Source organism: Schistocerca piceifrons, unplaced genomic scaffold (genome assembly GCF_021461385.2).
Source record: "Schistocerca piceifrons isolate TAMUIC-IGC-003096 unplaced genomic scaffold, iqSchPice1.1 HiC_scaffold_1544, whole genome shotgun sequence".
In the NCBI taxonomy this organism is placed as follows: domain Eukaryota; kingdom Metazoa; phylum Arthropoda; class Insecta; order Orthoptera; family Acrididae; genus Schistocerca; species Schistocerca piceifrons.
The window spans coordinates 16,380,095-16,405,501 of NW_025727396.1; positions in this window are offsets into that span (position 1 = coordinate 16,380,095).

Consider the following 25,407-nt stretch of genomic DNA (forward strand, 5'->3'; position numbering starts at 1 on the left):
GTTTTCATCGTCAATAAGAAGGTCCAAGGGATACAGTAAACCTGGAGTGAAGCATCGGAATCTATAACTAGTGTCACAGGAATGGTTCAAAACAAAGACACTTTGAAGAGTCAGTTTTCGTAAACTTAAGTCGGCAGTTAGCCCTTTGTATTTAATTCCGATGCAATTTCTGTGATTCATCGTCAATAAGAAGGTCCAAGGGATACAGTAAAACTGAAGTCAAGCATCGGAATCTATAACTAGTGTCACAGGAATGGTTCAAAGCGTAGCCAGTAAGAAGAGTCAGTCTTCTTGTACTTATGTAGCCATTGTGGCGTTTCGATTTAATTCCGATGCAATTTCTGTGTTTCATCGTCAATAACAAGGTCAGCGGGATACAGTAAACCTGAAGTGAAGGATCGGGATCTATAACTAGTGTCACAGGAATGGTTCAAAACATAGTCAGTAAGAACAGTCAGTCTTCTTGTCCCTAAATCGGCATTGTGCTTTTTAATTTAATTCCGATGCAATTTCTGTGTTTCATCGTCAATAAGAAGGTCCAAGGGATACAGTAAAACTGAAGTCAAGCATCGGAATCTATAACTAGTGTCACAGGAATGGTTCATAACATAGTCAGTAGGAAGTGTCGGTCTTCATGTACTTACGTCGGCATTGTGCCTTTTGTATTTAATTCCGATGCAATTTCTGTGTTTCATCGTCAATAAGAAGGTCCAGGGGATACAGTAAACCTGAGGTGAAGCATCGGAATCTATAACTAGTGTCACAGGAATGGTTCAAAACATAGTCAGTAGGAAGAGTCGGTCTTCATGTACTTAAGTCGGCATTGTGCCTTTTGTATTTAATTCCGATGCAATTTCTGTGTTTCATCGTCAATAAGAAGGTCCAAGGGATCCAGTAAACCTGAAGTGAAGCATCGGAATCTATAACTAGCGTCACAGGAATGGTTCAAATCATAGACATTAGGAAGAGTCAGACTTCTTGTACTTAAGTCGGCATTGTGCCTTTTGTATTTAATTCCGATGCAATTTCTGTGTTTCATCGTCAATAAGAAGGTCAGAGGGATACAGTAAACCTGAAGTGAAGCATCGGAATCTATAACTAGTGTCACAGGAATGGTTCAAACATAGACAGTAAGAAGAGTCCGTCTTCTTGTACTTAAGTCGGCATTGTGCCATTTGTATTTAATTCCGATGCAATTTCTGTGTTTCATCGTCAATAAGAAGGTCAGAGGGATACAGAAAACCTGAAGTGAAGCATCGCAATCTATAACTAGTGTCACAGGGATGGTTCAAAACATAGCCAGTAATAAGAGTCAGTCTTTCTGTACTTAAGTAGGCATTGTGGCGTTTCTATTTAATTCCGATGCAATTTCTGTGTTTCATCGTCAATAAGAAGGTCAGAGGGATACAGTAAACCTGAGGTGAAGCATCGGAATCTATAACTAGTGTCACAGGAATGGTTCAAAAGCATAGTCAGTAGGAAGAGTCGGTCTTCATGTACTTAAGTCGGCATTGTGCCTTTTGTATTTAATTCCGATGCAATTTCTGTGTTTCATCGTCAATAAGAAGGTCCAAGGGATCCAGTAAACCTGAAGTGAAGCATCGGGATCTACAACTAGTGTCACAGGAATGGTTCAAAACATAGTCAGTAAGAAAAGTCAGTTTCTTGTACTTATGTCGGCATTGTGCCTATTGTATTTAATTGCGATGCAATTTTTGTGTTTCATCGTCAATAAGAAGGTCCAAGGGATACAGTAAACCTGACGTGAAGCATCGGAATCTATAACTAGTGTCACAGGAATGGTTCAATCATAGACAGTAAGAAGAGTCAGTCTTCTTGTACTTAAGTCGGCATTGTGCCTTTTGTATTTAATTCCGATGCAATTTCTGTGTTTCATCGTCAATAAGAAGGTCAGAGGGATACAGAAAACCTGAAGTGAAGCATCGCAATCTATAACTAGTGTCACAGGGATGGTTCAAAACATAGCCAGTAATAAGAGTCAGTCTTTCTGTACTTAAGTAGGCATTGTGGCGTTTCTATTTAATTCCGATGCAATTTCTGTGTTTCATCGTCAATAAGAAGGTCAGAGGGATACAGAAAACCTGAAGTGAAGCATCGCAATCTATAACTAGTGTCACAGGGATGGTTCAAAGCATAGCCAGTAATAAGAGTCAGTCTTTCTGTACTTAAGTAGGCATTGTGGCGTTTCTATTTAATTCCGATGCAATTTCTGTGTTTCATCGTCAATAAGAAGGTCCAGGGGATACAGTAAACCTGAGGTGAAGCATCGGAATCTATAACTAGTGTCACAGGAATGGTTCAAAACATAGTCAGTAGGAAGAGTCGGTCTTCATGTACTTAAGTCGGCATTGTGCCTTTTGTATTTAATTCCGATGCAATTTCTGTGTTTCATCGTCAATAAGAAGGTCCAAGGGATCCAGTAAACCTGACGTGAAGCATCGGAATCTATAACTAGTGTCACAGGAATGGTTCAAAACATAGCCAGTAATAAGAGTCAGTCTTTCTGTACTTAAGTAGGCATTGTGGCGTTTCTATTTAATTCCGATGCAATTTCTGTGTTTCATCGTTAATAAGAAGGTCAGAGGGATACAGTAAACCTGAGGTGAAGCATCGGAATCTATAACTAGTGTCACAGGAATGGTTCAAAAGCATAGTCAGTAGGAAGAGTCGATCTTCATGTACTTATGTCGGCATTGTGCCTTTTGTATTTAATTCCGATGCAATTTCTGTGTTTCATCGTCAATAAGAAGGTCCAAGGGATCCAGTAAACCTGAAGTGAAGCATCGGGATCTACAACTAGTGTCACAGGAATGGTTCAAAACATAATCAGTAAGAAGAGTCAGTTTCTTGTACTTATGTCGGCATTGTGCCTATTGTATTTAATTGCGATGCAATTTTTGTGTTTCATCGTCAATAAGAAGGTCCAAGGGATACAGTAAACTTGAAGTTAAGCATCGGATTCTATAACTAGTGTCACACGAATGGTTCAAAGCATAGACAGTTAGAAAAGTCAGTCTTCTTGTACTTAAGTCGGCATTGTGCCTTTTGGGTTTAATTCCGATGTAATTTCTGTGTTTCATCGTCAACAAGAAATACCAAGGGATACAGTATACCTAAAGTGAAGCATTGGAATCCATAACTAGCGTCACTGGAATGGTTCAAAATATGGACAGTAAGAGGAGTCAGTCTTCTTGTACTTTAGCCGGCATTGTGCCTTTTGTGTTTAATTCCGATTCAATTTCTGTGATTCATCGTCAATACGAAGCCCCAAGGGATTCAGTAAACCTGAAGTGAAGCATCGGACTCTGCAACTAGTGTCACAGAAATGGTTCAAAACATAGACGGTTGAAGAGTCAGTCTTCTTGTACTTAAGTCGGCAATTTGCCTTTTGTATTTAATTCCGATGCAATTTCTGAGTTTCATCGTCAATAAGAAGGTCCAGGCAAACAGTAAACCTGAAGTGAAGCATCGGAATCTATAACTAGTGTCACAGGAATGGTTCAAAACATAGACAGTAGGAAGAGTCAGTCTTCTTGTACTTAAGTCGGCATTGTGCCTTTTGTATTTCATTCCGATGCAATTTCTGTGTTTCATCGTCAATAAGAAGGTCCAAGGTATACAGTAAACCTGAAGTGAAACATCGGAATCTATAACTAGTGTCACAGCAATGGTTCAAAACATAGTCAGTAATAAGAGTCAATCTTCTTGTACTTAAGTCGGCATTGTACCTTTTTCTGTTTAATTCACTTGCAATTTCTGTGTTTTCATCGTCAATAAGAAGGTCCAAGGGATACAGTAAACCTGGAGTGAAGCATCGGAATCTATAACTAGTGTCACAGGAATGGTTCAAAACATAGACAGTTAGAAGAGTCAGTTTTCGTAAACTTAAGTCGGCAGTTATACCTTTGTATTTAATTCCGATGCAATTTCTGTGATTCATCGACAATAAGAAGGTCCAAGGCATACAGTAAAACTGAAGTCAAGCATCGGAATCTATAACTAGTGTCACAGGAATGGTTCAAAGCGTAGCCAGTAAGAAAAGTCAGTCTTCTTGTACTTATGTAGCCATTGTGGCGTTTCGATTTAATTCCGATGCAATTTCTGTGTTTCATCGTCAATAACAAGGTCAGCGGGATACAGTAAACCTGAAGTGAAGGATCGGGATCTATAACTAGTGTCACAGGAATGGTTCAAAACATAGTCAGTAAGAACAGTCAGTCTTCTTGTCCCTAAATCGGCATTGTGCTTTTTAATTTAATTCCGATGCAATTTCTGTGTTTCATCGTCAATAAGAAGGTCCAAGGGATACAGTAAAACTGAAGTCAAGCATCGGAATCTATAACTAGTGTCACAGGAATGGTTCATAACATAGTCAGTAGGAATTGTCGGTCTTCATGTACTTAAGTCGGCATTGTGCCTTTTGTATTTAATTCCGATGCAATTTCTGTGTTTCATCGTCAATAAGAAGGTCCAGGGGATACAGTAAACCTGAGGTGAAGCATCGGAATCTATAACTAGTGTCACAGGAATGGTTCAAAACATAGTCAGTAGGAAGAGTCGGTCTTCATGTACTTAAGTCGGCATTGTGCCTTTTGTATTTAATTACGATGCAATTTCTGTGTTTCATCGTCAATAAGAAGGTCCAAGGGATCCAGTAAACCTGAAGTGAAGCATCGGAATCTATAACTAGTGTCACAGGAATGGTTCAAATCATAGACATTAGGAAGAGTCAGACTTCTTGTACTTAAGTCGGCATTGTGCCTTTTGTATTTAATTCCGATGCAATTTCTGTGTTTCATCGTCAATAAGAAGGTCAGAGGGATACAGTAAACCTGAAGTGAAGCATCGGAATCTATAACTAGTGTCACAGGAATGGTTCAAACATAGACAGTAAGAAGAGTCAGTCTTCTTGTACTTAAGTCGGCATTGTGCCTTTTGTATTTAATTCCGATGCAATTTCTGTGTTTCATCGTCAATAAGAAGGTCAGAGGGATACAGAAAACCTGAAGTGAAGCATCGCAATCTATAACTAGTGTCACAGGGATGGTTCAAAACATAGCCAGTAATAAGAGTCAGTATTTCTGTACTTAAGTAGGCATTGTGGCGTTTCTATTTAATTCCGATGCAATTTCTGTGTTTCATCGTCAATAAGAAGGTCAGAGGGATACAGTAAACCTGAGGTGAAGCATCGGAATCTATAACTAGTGTCACAGGAATGGTTCAAAAGCATAGTCAGTAGGAAGATTCGGTCTTCATGTACTTAAGTCGGCATTGTGCCTTTTGTATTTAATTCCGATGCAATTTCTGTGTTTCATCGTCAATAAGAAGGACCAAGGGATCCAGTAAACCTGAAGTGAAGCATCGGGATCTACAACTAGTGTCACAGGAATGGTTCAAAACATAGTCAGTAAGAAGAGTCAGTTTCTTGTACTTATGTCGGCATTGTGCCTATTGTATTTAATTGCGATGCAATTTTTGGGTTTCATCGTCAATAAGAAGGTCCAAGGGATACAGTAAACCTGAAGTTAAGCATCGGATTCTATAACTAGTGTCACACGAATGGTTCAAAGCATAGACAGTTAGAAAAGTCAGTCGTCTTGTACATAAGTCGGCATTGTGCCTTTTGTGTTTAATTCCGATGCAATTTTGTGTTTCATCGGCAATAAGAAGGTCCAAGGGACACAGTAAATCTGAAGTGAAGCATCGGAATCTATATCTAGTGTCACAGGAATGGTTCAAAACATAGACGGTGAGATGAGTCAGTCTTCTTGTACTTACGTCGGCCTTGTGCCTTTTGTATTTAATTCCGATGCAATTCCTGTGTTTCATCGTCAATAAGAAGGTCTAAGGGATACAGTAAACCTCAAGAGAAGCATCGGAATCTATAACTAGTGTCACAGGAAAGGTTCAAAGCATAGTCAGTAGGAAGAGTCGGTCTTCATGTACTTAAGACGGCATTGTGCGTTTTGTATTAATTTCCGGCGCAATTTCTGTGTTTCATCGTCAACAAGAAGGTCCAAGGGATACAGTAAACCTCAAGTGAAGCATCGGAATCTATAACTAGTGTCACAGGAATGGTTCAAAACATAGACAGTAGGAAGAGTCAGTCTTCTTGTACATAAGTCGGCATTGTGCTTTTGTATTTAATTCCGATGCAATTTCTGTGTTTCATCGTCAATAAGAAGGTCCAAGGGATACAGAAAAACTGAAGTCGAGCATCGGAATCTATAACTAGTGTCACAGGAATGGTTCAAAACGTAGCCAGTAAGATAAGTCAGTCTTCTTGTACCTAAGTCGGAATTGTGGCGTTTCTATTTAATTCCGATGCAATTTCTGTGTTTCATCGTCAATAAGAAGGTCAGAGGGAAACAGTAAACCTGAAGTGAAGCATCGGAATCTATAACTAGTGTTACAGGAATGGTTCAAAACATAGTCAGTATGAAGAGTCAGTCTTTATGTACCTAAGTTTGCATTGTGCCTTTTGTGTTTAATTCCGATGCAATTTCTGTGTTTCATCGTCAGTAAGAATGTCCAAGAAATACAGTAAACCTCAAGTGAAGCATCGGAATCTATAACTAGTGTCATAGGAATGGTTCAAATCATAGTCAGTACGAAGTGTCGGTCTTCATGTACTTAAGTCGGCATTGTGCCTGTTGTATATAATTCCGATGCAATTTCTGTCTTTCATCGTCAATAAGAAGGTCCAAGGGATACAGTAAACCTGAAGTGAAGCATCGGAATCTATAGCTAGTGTCACAGGAATGGTTCAAAACATAGACAGTACGAAAAGTCAGTCGTCTTGTACTTAAGTCGGCATTGTGCCTTTTCTATTTAATTCCGATGCAATTTCTGTGTTTCATCGTCAATAAGGAGGACAGAGGGATACAGTAAACCTCAAGAGGAGCATCGGAATCTATAACTAGTGTCACAGGAAAGGTTCAAAGCATAGTCAGTAGGAAGAGTCGGTCTTCATGTACTTAAGTCGGCATTGTGCCTTTTGTATTAAATTCCGGCGCAATTTCTAGTTTCATCGTCAATAAATAGGTCCAAGGGATACAGTAAACCTGAAGTGAAGCCTTGGAATCTATAACTAGTGTCACAGGAATGGTTCAAAACATAGACAGTAAGAAAAGTCAGTCGTCTTGTACTTAAGTTGGCATTGTGCCTTTTCTATTTAATTCTGATGCAATTTCAGTGCTTCATCGTCAATAAGAAGGTCAGAGGGATACAGTAAACCTGAAGTGAAGCATCGGAATCTATAACTAGTGTCACAGGAATGGTTCAAAACATAGACAGTAAGATGAGTCAGTCTTCTTGTACTTAAGTCGGCATTGTGCCTTTTGTGTTTAATTCCGATGCAAAATCTGTGTTTCATCGTCAGTAAGAAGGTTCAAGAAATACAGTAAACCTCAAGTGAAGCATCGGAATCTATAACTAGTGTCACAGGAATGGTTCAAAACATAGTCAGTAGGAAGTGTCGGTCTTCATGTACTTAAGTCGGCATTGTGCCTTTTGTATATAATTCCGATGCAATTTCTGTCTTTGATCGTCAATAAGAAGGACCAAGGGATAAAGTAAACCTGAAGTGAAGCATCGGAATGTATAACTAGTGTCACTGGAATGGTTCAAAATATGGACAGTAAGAAGAGTCAGTCTTCTTGTACTTTAGTCGCCATTGTGCCTTTTGTGTTTATTTCAGATTCAATTTCTGTGATTCATCGTCTATAAGAAATCCCAAGGGATACAGTAAACCTGACGTGAAGCATCGGACTCTGCAACTAGTGTCACAGAAATGGTTCAAAACATAGACAGTAGAAGAGTCAGTCTTCTTGTACTTAAGTCGGCATTTTGCCTTTTGTATTTAATTCCGATGCAATTTCTGAGTTTCATCGGCAATAAGAAGGTCCAGGGAAAGAGTAAACCTGAAGTGAAGCAACGGAATCTATAACTAGTGTCACAAGAATGGTTCAAATCATCTTCAGTAAGAAGAGTGAGTCTTCTTGTCCTTAAGTCGGCATTGTGCCTTTTGTATTTAATTCCGATGCAATTTCTGTGTTTCATCGGCAATATGGTCAGAGGGATAAGTAAACCTGCAGTGAAGCATCGGAATCTATAACTAGTGTCACAGGAATTGTTGAAAACATAGACAGTAAGAAGAGTCAATGTTCTTGTACTTAAGTCGGCATTGAGCCTTTTCTATTTATTTCCGATGCAATTTCTGTGTTTCATCGTCAATAAGAAGGTCAGAGGGATACAATAAACCTGAAGTGAAGCATCGGAATCTATAACTAGTGTCACAGGAATGGTTCAACACATAGTCAGTAAGAACAGTCAGTCTTCTTGTCCATAAGTCGGCATTGTGCCTTTTTTATTTAATTCCGATGCAATTTCTGTGTTTCATCGTCAATAAGAAGGTCCAAGGGATACAGTAAACCTTTAGTGAAGCATCGGAATCTATAACTAGTGTCACAGGAAAGGTTCAAAGCATAGTCAGTAGGAAGAGTCGGTCTTCATGTACTTAAGACGGCATTGTGCCTTTTGTATTAAATTCCGGCGCAATTTCTGTGTTTCATCGTCAACAAGAAGGTCCAAGGGATACAGTAAACCTCAAGTGAAGCATCGGAATCTATAACTAGTGTCACAGGAATGGTTCAAAACATAGACAGTAGGAAGAGTCAGTCTTCTTGTACATAAGTCGGCATTGTGCCTTTTGTATTTAATTCCGATGCAATTTCTGTGTTTCATCGTCAATAAGAAGGTCCAAGGGATACAGAAAAACTGAAGTCGAGCATCGGAATCTATAACTAGTGTCACAGGAATGGTTCAAAACGTAGCCAGTAAGATAAGTCAGTCTTCTTGTACCTAAGTAGGAATTGTGGCGTTTCTATTTAATTCCGATGCAATTTCTGTGTTTCATCGTCAATAAGAAGGTCAGAGGGATACAGTAAACCTGAAGTGAAGCATCGGTATCTATAACTAGTGTCACAGGAATGGTTCAAACATAGTCAGTAAGAAGAGTCAGTCTTCTTGTACTTAAGTCGGAATTGAGCCTCTTGTATTTAATTCCGATGCAATTTCTGTTTTTCATCGTCAATAAGAAGGTCCAAGGGATACAGTAAACCTGAAGTGAAGCATCGGAACCTATAACTAGTGTCACAGGAATGGTTCAAAACATAGACAGTACGATAAGTCAGTCGTCTTGTACTTAAGTCGGCATTGTGCCTTTTCTATTTAATTCCGATGCAATTTCTGTGTTTCATCGTCAATAAGAAGGTCAGAGGGAAACAGTAAACCTGAAGTGAAGCATCGGAATCTATAACTAGTGTTACAGGAATGGTTCAAAACATAGTCAGTATGAAGAGTCAGTCTTTATGTACCTAAGTTTGCATTGTGCCTTTTGCGTTTAATTCCGATGCAATTTCTGTGTTTCTTCGTCAGTAAGAATGTCCAAGAAATACAGTAAACCTCAAGTGAAGCATCGGAATCTATAACTAGTGTCATAGGAATGGTTCAAATCATAGTCAGTAGGAAGTGTCGGTCTTCATGTACTTAAGTCGGCATTGTGCCTGTTGTATATAATTCCGATGCAATTTCTGTCTTTCATCGTCAATAAGAAGGTCCAAGGGATACAGTAAACCTGAAGTGAAGCATCGGAATCTATAGCTAGTGTCACAGGAATGGTTCAAAACATAGACAGTACGAAAAGTCAGTCGTCTTGTACTTAAGTCGGCATTGTGTTTTTCTATTTAATTCCGATGCGATTTCTGTGTTTCATCGTCAATAAGGACGACAGAGGGATACAGTAAACCTCAAGAGGAGCATCGGAATCTATAACTAGTGTCACAGGAAAGGTTCAAAGCATAGTCAGTAGGAAGAGTCGGTCTTCATGTACTTAATTCGGCATTGTGCCTTTTGTATTAAATTCCGGCGCAATTTCTGGTTTCATCGTCAATAAAAAGGTCCAAGGGATACAGTAAACCTGAAGTGAAGCCTTGGAATCTATAACTAGTGTCACAGGAATGGTTCAAAACATAGACAGTAAGAAAAGTCAGTCGTCTTGTACTTAAGTTGGCATTGTGCCTTTTCTATTTAATTCTGATGCAATTTCAGTGCTTCATCGTCAATAAGAAGGTCAGAGGGATACAGTAAACCTGAAGTGAAGCATCGGAATCTATAACTAGTGTCACAGGAATGGTTCAAAAAATAGACAGTAAGATGAGTCAGTCTTCTTGTACTTAAGTCGGCATTGTGCCTTTTGTGTTTAATTCCGATGCAAAATCTGTGTTTCATCGTCAGTAAGAAGGTTCAAGAAATACAGTAAACCTCAAGTGAAGCATCGGAATCTATAACTAGTGTCACAGGAATGGTTCAAAACATAGTCAGTAGGAAGTGTCGGTCTTCATGTACTTAAGTCGGCATTGTGCCTTTTGTATATTATTCCGATGCAATTTCTGTCTTTGATCGTCAATAAGAAGGACCAAGGGATAAAGTAAACCTGAAGTGAAGCTTCGGAATGTATAACTAGTGTCACTGGAATGGTTCAAAATATGGACAGTAAGAAGAGTCAGTCTTCTTGTACTTTAGTCGGCATTGTGCCTTTTGTGTTTAATTCAGATTCAATTTCTGTGATTCATCGTCTATAAGAAATCCCAAGGGATACAGTAAACCTGACGTGAAGCATCGGACTCTGCAACTAGTGTCACAGAAATGGTTCAAAACATAGACAGTAGAAGAGTCAGTCTTCTTGTACTTAAGTCGGCATTTTGCCTTTTGTATTTAATTCCGATGCAATTTCTGAGTTTCATCGGCAATAAGAAGGTCCAGGGAAACAGTAAACCTGAAGTGAAGCATCGGAATCTATAACTAGTGTCACAAGAATGGTTCAAATCATCTTCAGTAAGAAGAGTGAGTCTTCTTGTCCTTAAGTCGGCATTGTGCCTTTTGTATTTAATTCCGATGCAATTTCTGTGTTTCATCGGCAATATGGTCAGAGGGATAAGGAAACCTGCAGTGAAGCATCGGATCTATAACTAGTGTCACAGGAATTGTTGAAAACATAGACAGTAAGAAGAGTCAATGTTCTTGTACTTAAGTCGGCATTGAGCCTTTTCTATTTATTTCCGATGCAATTTCTGTGTTTCATCGTCAATAAGAAGGTCAGAGGGATACAATAAACCTGAAGTGAAGCATCGGAATCTATAACTAGTGTCACAGGAATGGTTCAACACATAGTCAGTAAGAACAGTCAGTCTTCTTGTCCATAAGTCGGCATTGTGCCTTTTTTATTTAATTCCGATGAAATTTCTGTGTTTCATCGTCAATAAGAAGGTCCAAGGGATACAGTAAACCTTTAGTGAAGCATCGGAATCTATAACTAGTGTCACAGGAATGGTTCAAATCATAGACACTTAGAAGAGTCAGTTTTCGTGTACTTAAGTAGGCATTTTGCCCTTTGTATTTAATTCCGATGCAATTTCTGTGATTCATCGTCAATAAGAAGGTCCAAGGGATACAGTAAAACTGAAGTCAAGCATCGGAATCTATAACCAGTGTCACAGGAATGGTTCAAAGCATAGCCAGTAAGATGAGTCAGTCTTCTTGTACTTAAGTAGCCATTGTGGCGTTTCTATTTAATTCCGATGCAATTTCTGTGTTTCATCGTCAATAAGAGGGTCAGAGGGATACAGTAAACCTGAAGTGAAGCATCGGGATCTATAACTAGTGTCACAGGAGTGGTTCAAAACATAGTCAGTAAGAAGAGTCAGTCTTCTTGTCCTTAAGTCGGCATTGTGACTTTTGTATTTAATTCCGATGAATTTTCTGTCTTTCATCGTCAATAAGAAGGTCCAAGGGATACAGTTAACCTGGAGTGAAGCATCGGAATCTATAACAAGTGTCACAGGAATGGTTCAAAACATAGACAGTACGAAGAGTCAGTCTTCTTGTACTTAAGTCGGCATTGTGCCTTTTCTATTTAATTCCGATGCAATTTCTCGTTTCATCGTCAATAAGAAGGTACAAGGGATACAGTAAAACTGGAGTGAAGCATCGGATTCTATAACCAATGTCAATGGAATGGTTCAAAACATAGACAGTAAGAAGAGTCTGTCTTCTTGTACTTAATTCGGCATTGTGCCTTTTGTATTTAATTCCGATGCAATTTCTGTGTTTCATCGTCAATACGAAGGTCCAGGGGATACAGTAAATCTGAGGTGAAGCATCGGAATCTATAACTAGTGTCACAGGAATGGTTCAAAACATAGTTAGTAGGAAGAGTCGATCTTCATGTACTTAAGTTGGCATTGTGCCTTTTGTATTTAATTCCGATGCAGTTTCTGTGTTTCATCGTCAATAAGAAGGTCCAAGGAATACAGTAAACCTGAAGTGAAGCAGCGGAATCTATAACTAGTGTCACAGGAATGGTTGAAACATAGACAGTAAGAAGAGTCAGTCTTCTTGTACTTAAGTCGGCATTGTGCCTTTTGTATTTAATTCCGATGCAATTTCTGTGTTTCATCGTCAAAAAGAAGGTCAGAGGGATACAGTAAACCTGAAGTGAAGCATCGCAATCTATAACTAGTGTCACAGGAATGGTTCAAAACATAGTCAGTAAGAAGAGTAAGTCTTCTTGTACTTAAGTCGGCATTGTGCCTTTTGTATTAAATTCCGACGCAATTTCTGTGTGTCATCGTCAATAAGAAGGTCAGTGGGATACAGTAAACCTGAATGAAGCATCGGGATCTATAACTAGTGTCACAGGAATGGTTCAAAGCATAGTCAGAAAGAAGAGTCACTCTTCTTGTACATAAGTCGGCATTGTGCCTTTTGTGTTTAATTCCGATGCAATTTCTGTGTTTCATCGTCAATAAGAAGGTGCAAGGGATACAGTAAACCTGAAGTGAAGCATCGGAATTTATAACTAGTGTCACAGGATTGGTTAAAAGCATAGACGGTAAGATGAGTCAGTCTTCTTGTACTTAAGTCGGCATTGTGCCTTTTGTATTTAATTCCGATGCAATTTCTGTGTTTCATCTTCAATAAGAAGGTCTAAGGGATACAGTAAACCTCAAGTGAAGCATCGGAATCTATAACTAGTGTCACAGGAAAGGTTCAAACATAGTCAGTAGGAATAGTCGGTCTTCATGTACTAAAGTCGGCATTGTGCCTTTTGTATTTAATTCCGATGCAATTTCTGTGTTTCATCGTCAATAAGAAGGTCAGAGGCATACAGTAAACCTGAAGTGAAGCATCGGAATCTATAACTAGTGTCACAGGAGTGGTTCAAAACATAGTCAGTATGAAGAGTCAGTCTTTATGTACCTAAGTCTGCATTGTGCCTTTTGTGTTTAATTCCGATGCAATTTCTGTGTTTCATCGTCAATAAGGAGGTCCAAGGGATACAGTAAACCTGAAGTGAAGCATCGGAATCTATAACTAGTGTCACAGGAATGGTTCAAAACATAGACAGAAGGATGAGTCAGTCTTCTTGTACTTCAGTTGGCATTGTGCCTCTTGTATTTAATTCCGATGCCGTTTCTGTGTTTCATCGTCAATAAGAAGGTCCAAGGGATGCAGTAAACCAGGAGTGTAGCATCGGAATCTATAACTAGTGTCACAGGAATGCTTCAAATCATAGACAGTAAGAAGAGTCAGTCCTCATGTACTTAAGTCGGCATTTTGCCTTTTGTATTTAATTCCGATGCAATTTCTGTGTTTCATCGTCAATAAGAAGGTCCAAGGAATACAGTAAACCTGAAGTGAAGCATCGGAATCTATAACTAGTGTCACAGGAATGGATCAAACATAGACAGTAAGAAGAGTCAGTCTTCCTGTACTTAAGTCGGCATTGTGCCCCTTGTATTTAATTCCGATGCAATTTCTGTGTTTCATCGTCAATAAGGAGGTCAGAGGGATACAGTAAACCTGAAGTGAAGCATCGGAATGTATAGCTTGTGTCACAGGAATGTTTAAAACATAGAAAGTAGGAAGAGTAAGTCTTCTTGTACTTAAGTCGGCATTGTGCCTTTTGTATTTAATTCCGATGCCATTTCTGTGTTTCATCGTCAATAAGAAGGTCCAAGGGATGCAGTAAACCTGAAGTCAAGCATCCGAATCTATAACTATTGTCACAGGAATGGTTCAAAACATAGTCAGTAAAAAGAGTCAGTCTTCTTGTACTTAAGTCGGCATTGTGCCCTTTGTATTTAATTTCGATGCAATTTCTGTGTTTCATCGGCAATAAGAAGATGAGAGGGGTACAGTAAACCTGAAGTGAAGCATCGGAATCTATAACTAGTGTCACAGGAATGGTTCAAACATAGTCAGTAAGAAAAGTCAGTCTTCTTGTACATAAGTCGCCATTGTGCCTTTTGTGTTTAATTCCGATGCAATTTCTGTGTTTCATCGACAATAAGAAGGTCCAAGGGATACAGTAAACCTGAAGTGAATCATCGGAATCTATAACTAGTGTCACACGAATGGGTCAAAACATTGACGGTAAGATGAGTCAGTCTTCTTGTACTTAGGTCGGCATTGTGCCTTTTGTATATAATTCCGATGCAATTTCTGTGTTTCATCGTCAATAAGAAGGTCTAAGGGATACAGTAAACCTCAAGTGAAGCTTCGGAATCTATAACTTGTGTCACAGGAAAGGTTCAAAGCATAGTCAGTAGGAAGAGTCGGTCTTCATTAACTGAAGTCAGCATTGTGCCTTTTGTATTAAATTCCGACACAATTCCTGTGTGTCATCGTCAATAAGAAGGTCAGTGGGATACAGAAAACCTCAAGTGAAGCATCGGAATCTATAACTAGTGTCACAGGAATGCTTCAAATCATAGACAGTAAGAGGAGTCAGTCCTCGTGTACTTAAGTCGGCATTTTGCCTTTTGTATTTAATTCCGATGCAATTTCTGTGTTTCATCGTCAATAAGAAGGTCAGAGGGATACAGTAAACCTGAAGTGAGCATCGGAATCTATAACTAGTGTCACAGGAATGGTTCGAACATAGTCAGTAAGAACAGTCAGTCTTCTTGTACTTAAGTCGGCATTGTGCCTTTTCTATTTAATTCCGATGCAATTTCAGTGTTTCATCGTCAATTAGAAGGTCAGAGGGATACAGTAAACCTGAAGTCAAGCATCCGAATCTATAACTATTGTCACAGGAATGGTTCAAAACATAGTCAGTAAAAAGAGTCAGTCTTCTTGTACTTAAGTCGGCATTGTGCCCTTTGTATTTAATTTCGATGCAATTTCTGTGTTTCATCGGCAATAAGAAGATGAGAGGGGTACAGTAAACCTGAAGTGAAGCATCGGAATCTATAACTAGTGTCACAGGAATGGTTCAAACATAGTCAGTAAGAAAAGTCAGTCTTCTTGTACATAAGTCGGCATTTTGCCTTTTGTGTTTAATTCCGATGCAATTTCTGTGTTTCATCGACAATAAGAAGGTCCAAGGGATACAGTAAACCTGAAGTGAATCATCGGAATCTATAACTAGTGTCACACGAATGGGTCAAAACATTGACGGTAAGATGAGTCAGTCTTCTTGTACTTAGGTCGGCATTGTGCCTTTTGTATATAATTCCGATGCAATTTCTGTGTTTCATCGTCAATAAGAAGGTCTAAGGGAAACAGTAAACCTCAAGTGAAGCTTCGGAATCTATAACTTGTGTCACAGGAAAGGTTCAAAGCATAGTCAGTAGGAAGAGTCGGTCTTCATTAACTGAAGTCAGCATTGTGCCTTTTGTATTAAATTCCGACACGATTCCTGTGTGTCATCGTCAATAAGAAGGTCAGTGGGATACAGAAAACCTCAAGTGAAGCATCGGAATCTATAACTAGTGTCACAGGAATGGTTCAAAACATAGACAGTTCGAAAGTCAGTCGTCTTGTACTTAAGTCGGCATTGTGCCTTTTCTATTTAATTCCGATGCAATTTCTGTGTTTCATCGTCAATAAGAAGGTCCGAGGGATACAGAAAAACTGAAGTCAAGCATCGGAATCTATAACTAGTGTCACAGGAATGGTTCAAAACGTAGCCAGTAAGAAGAGACAGTCTTCTTGTACCTAAGTAGGAATTGTGGCGTTTCTATTTAATTCCGATGCAATTTCTGTGTTTCATCACCAAAAAGAAGTTCAGAGGGATACAGTAAACCTGAAGTGAAGCATCCGAATCCATAACTAGTGTCACAGGAATGGTTCAAACATAGTTAGTAAATAGAGTGAGTCTTCTTGTACTTCGGTCGGCATTGTGCCTTTTGTATTTAATTCCGATGCAATTTCTGTGTTTCATCATCAATAAGAAGGTCAGAGGGATACAGTAAACCTGAAGTGAAACATCGGAATCTATAACTAGTGTCACAGGAATGGTTCAAAACATAGTCAGTATGAAGAGTCAGTCTTTATGTACCTGAGTCTGCATTGTGCCTTTTGTGTTTAATTCCGATGCAATTTCTGTGTTTCATCGTCAATAAGAAGGTCCAAGGGATACAGTAAACCTGAAGTGAAGCATCGGAATCTATAACTAGTGTAACAGGAATGGTTCAAAACATAGACAGTAGGAAGAGTCAGTCTTCTTGTACTTAAGGTGGCATTGTGCCTTTTGTATTTAATACCGATGCCATTTCTGTGTTACATCGTCAATAAGAAGGACCAAGGGATGCAGTAAACCAGGAGTGTAGCATCGGAATCTATAACTAGTGTCACAGGAATGCTTCAAATCATAGACAGTAAGAAGAGTCAGTCCCCGTGTACTTAAGTCGGCATTTTGCTTTTTGTATTTAATTCCGATGCAATTTCTGTGTTTCATCGTCAATAAGAAGGTCCAAGGAATACAGTATACCTAAAGTGAACCAACGGAATCTATAACTAGTGTCACAGGAATGGTTCAAACATAGACAGTAAGAAGAGTCAGTCTTCTTGTACTTAAGTCGGCATTGTGCCTCTTGTATTTAATTCCGATGCAATTTCTGTGTTTCATCGTCAATAAGAAGGTCAGAGGGATACAGTAAATCCGAAGTAAAGCTTCGGAATCTATAACTAGTGTCACAGCAATGGTTCAAAACATAGACAGTAGGAAGAGTCAGTCTTCTGGTACTTAAGTCGGCATTGTGCCTTTTGTATTTAATTCCGATGCCATTTCTGTGTTTCATCGTCAATAAGAAGGTCCAAGGGATGCAGTAAACCAGGAGTGTAGCATCGGAATCTCTAACTAGTGTCACAGGAATGCTTCAAATCATAGACAGTAAGAAGAGTCTGTCGTCGTGTACTTAAGTCTGCATTTTGCCTTTTGTATTTAATTCCGATGCAATTTCTGTGTTTCATCGTCAATAAGAAGGTCCAAGCAATACAGTAAACCTGAAGTGAAGCATCGGAATCTATAACTAGTGTCACAGGAATGGTTAAAACATAGACAGTATGAAGAGTCAGTCTTCTTGTACTTAAGTCGGCATTGTGCCTTTTGTATTTAATTCCGATGCAATTTCTGTGTTTCATCGTCAATAAGAAGTTCAGAGGGATACAGTAAACCTGAAGTGCAGCATCGCAATCTATAACTAGTGTCACAGGAATGGTTCAAAACATAGTCAGTAAGACGAGTCAGTCTTCTTGTACTTAAGTCGGCATTGTGCCTTCCGTATTTAATTCCGATGCAATTTCTGTGTTTCATCGTCAATAAGAAGGTCGGAGGGATACATTAAACCTGAAGTCAAGCATCGGAATCTATAACTAGTGTCACAGGAATGGTTCAAAATATAGTCAGTAAGAAGAGCCAGTCTTCTTGTACTTAAGTCGGCATTGTGCCTTTCGTATTTAATTCCGATGCAATTTCTGTGTTTCATCGTCAATAAGAAGGTCAGAGGGATACAGTAAACCTGAAGTGAAGCATCATAATCTATAACTAGTGTCATAGGAATAGTTCAAAACATAGTCAGTAGAAGAGTCAGTCTTCTTGTACTTAAGTCGGCATTGTGCCTTTCGTATTTAATTCCGATGCAATTTCTGTGTTTCATCGTCAATAAGAAGGTCCAAGGGATACAGTAAACCTGAAATGAAGTATCTGATTCTATAACTAGTGTCACAGGAATGGTTCAAAACATAGACAGTAAGAAAAGTCAGTCGTCTCGTACTTAAGTCGGCATTGTGCCTTTTCTATTTAATTCCGATGCAATTTCTGTGTTTCATCGTCAATTAGAAGGTCAGAGGGATACAGTAAACCTGAAGTCAAGCATCCGAATCTATAACTAGTGTCACAGGAATGGTTCAAAACATAGTCAGTAAGAAGAGTCAGTCTCCTTTTACTTAAGTCGGCATTGCGCCCTTTGTATTTAATTTCGATGCAATTTTTGTGTTTCATCGTCAATAAGAAGATCAGAAGTGTACAGCAAACCTGAAGTGAAGCATCGGATTCTATAACTAGTGTCACAGGAATGGTTCAAAGCATAGTCAGTAAGAAGAGTCAGTCTTCTTGTACATAAGCCGGCATTGTGCCTTTTGTGTTTAATTCCGATGCAATTTCTGTGTTTCATCGACAATAAGAAGGTCCAAGGGATACAGTAAACCTGGAGTGTAGCATCGGAATCTATAACTAGTGTCACAGGAATGGTTCAAACATAGTCGGGAAGATGAGTCAGTCTTCTTGTACTTAAGTCGGCATTGTGCTTTTGGATTTAATTCCGATGCAATTTCTGTGTTTCATCGTCAATAAGAAGGTCTAAGGGATACAGTAAACCTCAAGTGAAGCATCGGAATCTATAACTAGTGTCACAGGAATGGTTCAAAACATAGAAAGTAGGAAGAGTCAGTCTTCTTGTACTTAAGTCGGCATTGTAACTTTTGTATTTAATTCCAATGCAATTTCTGTGTTTCATCGTCAATAAGAAGGTCCAAGGGATACAGAAAAACAGAAGTCAAGCATCGGAATCTATAAGTAGTCTCACAGGAATGGTTCAAAACGTAGCCAGTAAGAAGAGTCAGTCTTCTTGTACCTAAGTAGGAATTGTGCCGTTTCTATTTTATTCCGATGCAATTTCTGTGTTTCATCATCAATAAGAAGGTCAGAGGGATACAGTAAACCTGAATGAAGCATCGGGATCTATAACTAGCGTCACAGGAATGGTTCAAAACATAGTCAGTAAGAAGAGTCAGTCTTCTTGTCCTTAAGCCGGCATTGTGTCTTTTGTATTGAATTCCGGTGCAATTCCTGTGTTTCATCGTCAATAAGAAGGACCAAGGGATACAGTAAACCTGGAGTGAAGCATCGGAATCTATAGCTAGTGTCACATGAATGGTTCAAAACATAACATTAAGAAGAGACAGTCTTCTTGTCCTTAAGTCGGCATTGTGCCTTCTGTATTTAATTCCGATACAATATCTGTGTTTCACCGTCAATAAGATGCTCAGAGGGATACAGTAAACCTGAAGTGAAGCATTGGAATCTGTAGCTAGTGTCACAGGAATGGTTCAAATCATAGTCAGTAAGAAGAGTCAGTCTTCTTGTCCTTAAGTCGGCATTGTGCCTTTTGTATTGAATTCCGATGCAATTTCTGTGTTTCATCGTCAATAAGAAGGACCAAGGGATACAGTAAACCTGGAGTGAAGCATCGGAATCTATAACTAGTGTCACAGGAATGGTTCAAAGCTTAGACAGTAAGAAGAGTCGGTCTTCTCGTTTTTAAGTCGGCATTGTGCCTTTTGTATGTAATTCTGATGCAATTTCTGTGTTTTATCGCCAATAAGAAGGTCCGAGGGATGCAGTAAACCTCGAGTGAAGCATCGGCGTTTATAACTAGTGTCACAGGAATGGTACAAATCATAGACAGTAAGAAGAGACAGACTTCTTTTACTTAAGTCGACATTGTGTTTTGTATTTAATTCCGATGCAATTTCTGTGTTTCATCATCAATAAGAAGGTCAGAGGGATACAGTAAACCTGAAGTGAAGCATCGGAATCTATAACTAGTGTCACAGGAATGGTTCAAAACATAGTCAGTATGAAGAGTCAGTCTTTATGTACCTGAGTCTGCATTGTGCCTTTTGTGTTTAATTCCGATGCAATTTCTGTGTTTCATCGTCAATAAGAAGGTCCAAGGTATACAGTACACCTGAAGTGAAGCATCGGAATCTATAACTAGTGTAACAGGAATGGTTCAAAACATAGACAGTAGGAAGAGTCAGTCTTCTTGTACTTAAGGTGACATTGTGCCTTTTGTATTTAATACCGATGCCATTTCTGTGTTACATCGTCAATAAGAAGGACCAAGGGATGCAGTAAACCAGGAGTGTAGCATCGGAATCCATAACTAGTGTCACAGGAATGCTTCAAATCATAGACAGTAAGAAGAGTCAGTCCTCGTGTACTTAAGTCGGCATTTTGCTTTTTGTATTTAATTCCGATGCAATTTCTGTGTTTCATCGTCAATAAGAAGGTCCAAGGAATACAGTATACCTAAAGTGAACCAACGGAATCTATAACTAGTGTCACAGGAATGGTTCAAACATAGACAGTAAGAAGAGTCAGTCTTCTTGTACTTTAGTCGGCATTGTGCCTCTTGTATTTAATTCCGATGCAATTTCTGTGTTTCATCGTCAATAAGAAGGTCAGAGGGATACAGTAAATCCGAAGTAAAGCTTCGGAATCTATAACTAGTGTCACAGCAATGGTTCAAAACATAGACAGTAGGAAGAGTCAGTCTTCTTGTACTTAAGTCGGCATTGTGCCTTTTGTATTTAATTCCGATGCCATTTCTGTGTTTCATCGTCAATAAGAAGGTCCAAGGGATGCAGTAAACCAGGAGTGTAGCATCGGAATCTATAACTAGTGTCACAGGAATGCTTCAAATCATAGACAGTAAGAAGAGTCAGTCGTCGTGTACTTAAGTCTGCATTTTGCCTTTTGTATTTAATTCCGATGCAATTTCTGTGTTTCATCGTCAATAAGAAGGTCCAAGCAATACGGTAAACCTGAAGTGAAGCGTCGGCATCTATAACTAGTGTCACAGGAATGGTTAAAACATAGACAGTAAGAAGAGTCAGTCTTCTTGTACTTAAGTCGGCATTGTGCCTTTTGTATTTAATTCCGATGCAATTTCTGTGTTTCATCGTCAATAAGAAGTTCAGAGGGATACAGTAAACCTGAAGTGCAGCATCGCAATCTATTACTAGTGTCACAGGAATGGTTCAAAACATAGTCAGTAAGACGAGTCAGTCTTCTTGTACTTAAGTCGGCATTGTGCCTTTCGTATTTAATTCCGATGCAATTTCTGTGTTTCATCGTCAATAAGAAGGTCGGAGGGATACATTAAACCTGAAGTCAAGCATCGGAATCTATAACTAGTGTCACAGGAATGGTTCAAAACATAGTCAGTAAGAAGAGTCAGTCTTCTTGTACTTAAGTCGGCATTGTGCCTTTCGTATTTAATTCCGATGCAATTTCTGTGTTTCATCGTCAATAAGAAGGTCAGAGGGATACAGTAAACCTGAAGTCAAGCATCGGAATCTATAACTAGTGTCACAGGAATGGTTCAAAACATAGTCAGTAAGAAGAGTCAGTCTTCTTTTACTTAAGTCGGCATTGCGCCCTTTGTATTTAATTTCGATGCAATTTTTGTGTTTCATCGTCAATAAGAAGATCAGAAGGGTACAGCAAACCTGAAGTGAAGCATCGGATTCTATAACTAGTGTCACGGGAATGGTTCAAAGCATAGTCAGTAAGAAGAGTCAGTCTTCTTGTACATAAGTCGGCATTGTGCCTCTTGTGTTTAATTCCGATGCAATTTCTGTGTTTCATCGACAATAAGAAGGTCCAAGGGATACAGTAAACCTGGAGTGTAGCATCGGAATCTATAACTAGTGTCACAGGAATGGTTCAAACATAGTCGGTAAGATGAGTCAGTCCTCTTGTACTTAAGTCGGCATTGTGCTTTTGGATTTAATTCCGATGCAATTTCTGTGTTTCATCGTCAATAAGAAGGTCTACGGGATACAGTAAACCTCAAGTGAAGCATCGGAATCTATAACTAGTGTCACAGGAATGGTTCAAAACATTGAAAGTAGGAAGAGTCAGTCTTCTTGTACTTAAGTCGGCATTGTAACTTTTGTATTTCATTCCAATGCAATTTCTGTGTTTCATCGTCAATAAGAAGGTCCAAGGGATACAGAAAAACTGAAGTCAAGCATCGGAATCTATAAGTAGTGTCACAGGAATGGTTCAAAACGTAGCCAGTAAGAAGAGTCAGTCTTCTTGTACCTAAGTAGGAATTGTGGCGTTTCTATTTTATTCCGATGCAATTTCTGTGTTTCATCATCAATAAGAAGGTCAGAGGGATACAGTAAACCTGAATGAAGCATCGGGATCTATAACTAGCGTCACAGGAATGGTTCAAAACATAGTCAGTAAGAAGAGTCAGTCTTCTTGTCCTTAAGTCGGCATTGTGTATTTTGTATTGAATTCCGGTGCAATTCCTGTGTTTCATCGTCAATAAGAAGGACCAAGGGATACAGTAAACCTGGAGTGAAGCAACGGAATCTATAGCTAGTGTCACATGAATGGTTCAAAACATAACATTAAGAAGAGACAGTCTTCCTGTCCTTAAGTCGGCATTGTGCCTTTTGTATTTAATTCCGATACAATATCTGTGTTTCACCGTCAATAAGATGCTCAGAGGGATACAGTAAACCTGAAGTGAAGCATTGGAATCTGTAGCTAGTGTCACAGGAATGGTTCAAATCATAGTCAGTAAGAAGATTCAGTCTTCTTGTCCTTAAGTCGGCATTGTGCCTTTTGTATTGAATTCCGATGCAATTTCTGTGTTTCATCGTCAATAAGAAGGACCAAGGGATACAGTAAACCTGGAGTGAAGCATCGGAATCTATAACTAGTGTCACAGGAATGGTTCAAAGCTTAGACAGTAAGAAGAGTCGGTCTTCTCGTTTTTAAGTCGGCATTGTGCATTTTGTATTTAATTCTGATGCAATTTCTGTGTTTTATCGCCAATAAGAAGGTCCGAGGGATGCAGTAAACCTCGAGTGAAGCATCGGCGTTTATAACTAGTGTCACAGGAATGGTACAAATCATAGACAGCAAGAAGAGACAGACTTCTTTTACTTAAGTCGACATTGTGTTTTGTATTTAATTCCGATGCAATTTCTGTGTTTCATCATCAATAAGAAGGTCAGAGGGATACAGTAAACCTAAAGTGAACCAACGGAATCTATAACTAGTGTCACAGGAATGGTTCAAACATAGACAGTAAGAAGAGTCAGTCTTCTTGTACTTAAGTCGGCATTGTGCCTCTTGTATTTAATTCCGATGCAATTTCTGTGTTTCATCGTCAATAAGAAGGTCAGAGGGATACAGTAAATCCGAAATAAAGCTTCGGAATCTATAACTAGTGTCACAGCAATGGTTCAAAACATAGACACTAGGAAGAGTCAGTCTTCTTGTACTTAAGTCGGCATTGTGCCTTTCGTATTTAATTCCGATGCCATTTCTGTGTTTCATCGTCAATAAGAAGGTCCAAGGGATGCAGTAAACCAGGAGTGTAGCATCGGAATCTATAACTAGTGTCACAGGAATGCTTCAAATCATAGACAGTAAGAAGAGTCAGTCTTCTTGTACTTAAGTCGGCATTGTGCCTTTCGTATTTAATTCCGATGCAATTTCTGTGTTTCATCGTCAATAAGAAGGTCGGAGGGATACATTAAACCTGAAGTCAAGCATCGGAATCTATAACTAGTGTCACAGGAATGGTTAAAACATAGACAGTAAGAAGAGTCAGTCTTCTTGTACTTAAGTCGGCATTGTGCCTTTTGTATTTAATTCCGATGCAATTTCTGTGTTTCATCGTCAATAAGAAGTTCAGAGGGATACAGTAAACCTGAAGTGCAGCATCGCAATCTATAACTAGTGTCACAGGAATGGTTCAAAACATAGTCAGTAAGACGAGTCAGTCTTCTTGTACTTAAGTCGGCATTGTGCCTTTCGTATTTAATTCCGATGCAATTTCTGTGTTTCATCGTCAATAAGAAGGTCGGAGGGATACATTAAACCTGAAGTCAAGCATCGGAATCTATAACTAGTGTCACAGGAATGGTTCAAAACATAGTCAGTAAGAAGAGTCAGTCTTCTTGTACTTAAGTCGGCATTGTGCCTTTCGTATTTAATTCCGATGCAATTTCTGTGTTTCATCGTCAACAAGAAGGTCAGAGGGATACAGTAAACCTGAAGTCAAGCATCGGAATCTATAACTAGTGTCACTGGAATGGTTCAAACATAGACAGTAAGAAGAGTCGGTCTTCTTGTACTTAAGTCGGCATTGTGCCTTTTGTATTTAATTCCGATGCAATTTCTGTGTTTCATCGTCAATAAGAAGGTCAGAGGGATGCAGTAAACCTGAAGTGAAGCATCGTAATCTATAACTAGTGTCATAGGAATAGTTCAAAACATAGTCAGTAGAAGAGTCAGTCTTCTTGTACTTAAGTCGGCATTGTGCCTTTCGTATTTAATTCCGATGCAATTTCTGTGTTTCATCGTCAATAAGAAGGTCCAAGGGATACAGTAAACCTGAAATGAAGCATCTGATTCTATAACTAGTGTCACAGGAATGGTTCAAAACATAGGCAGTAAGAAAAGTCAGTCGTCTCGTACTTAAGTCGGCATTGTGCCTTTTCTATTTAATTTCGATGCAATTTTTGTGTTTCATCGTCAATAAGAAGATCAGAAGGGTACAGCAAACCTGAAGTGAAGCATCGGATTCTATAACTAGTGTCACAGGAATGGTTCAAAGCATAGTCAGTAAGAAGAGTCAGTCTTCTTGTACTTAAGTCGGCATTGTGCCTTTCGTATTTAATTCCGATGCAATTTCTGTGTTTCATCGACAATAAGAAGGTCCAAGGGATACAGTAAACCTGGAGTGTAGCATCGGAATCTATAACTAGTGTCACAGGAATGGTTCAAACATAGTCGGTAAGATGAGTCAGTCTTCTTGTACTTAAGTCGGCATTGTGCTTTTGGATTTAATTCCGATGCAATTTCTGTGTTTCATCGTCAATAAGAAGGTCTAAGGGATACAGTAAACCTCAAGTGAAGCATCGGAATCTATAACTAGTGTCACAGGAATGGTTCAAAACATAGAAAGTAGGAAGAGTCAGTCTTCTTGTACTTAAGTCGGCATTGTAACTTTTGTACTTAATTCCAATGCAATTTCTGTGTTTCATCGTCAATAAGAAGGTCCAAGGGATACAGAAAAACTGAAGTCAAGCATCGGAATCTATAAGTAGTGTCACAGGAATGGTTCAAAACGTAGCCAGTAAGAAGAGTCAGTCTTCTTATACCTAAGTAGGAATTGTGGCGTTTCTATTTTATTCCGATGCAATTTCTGTGTTTCATCA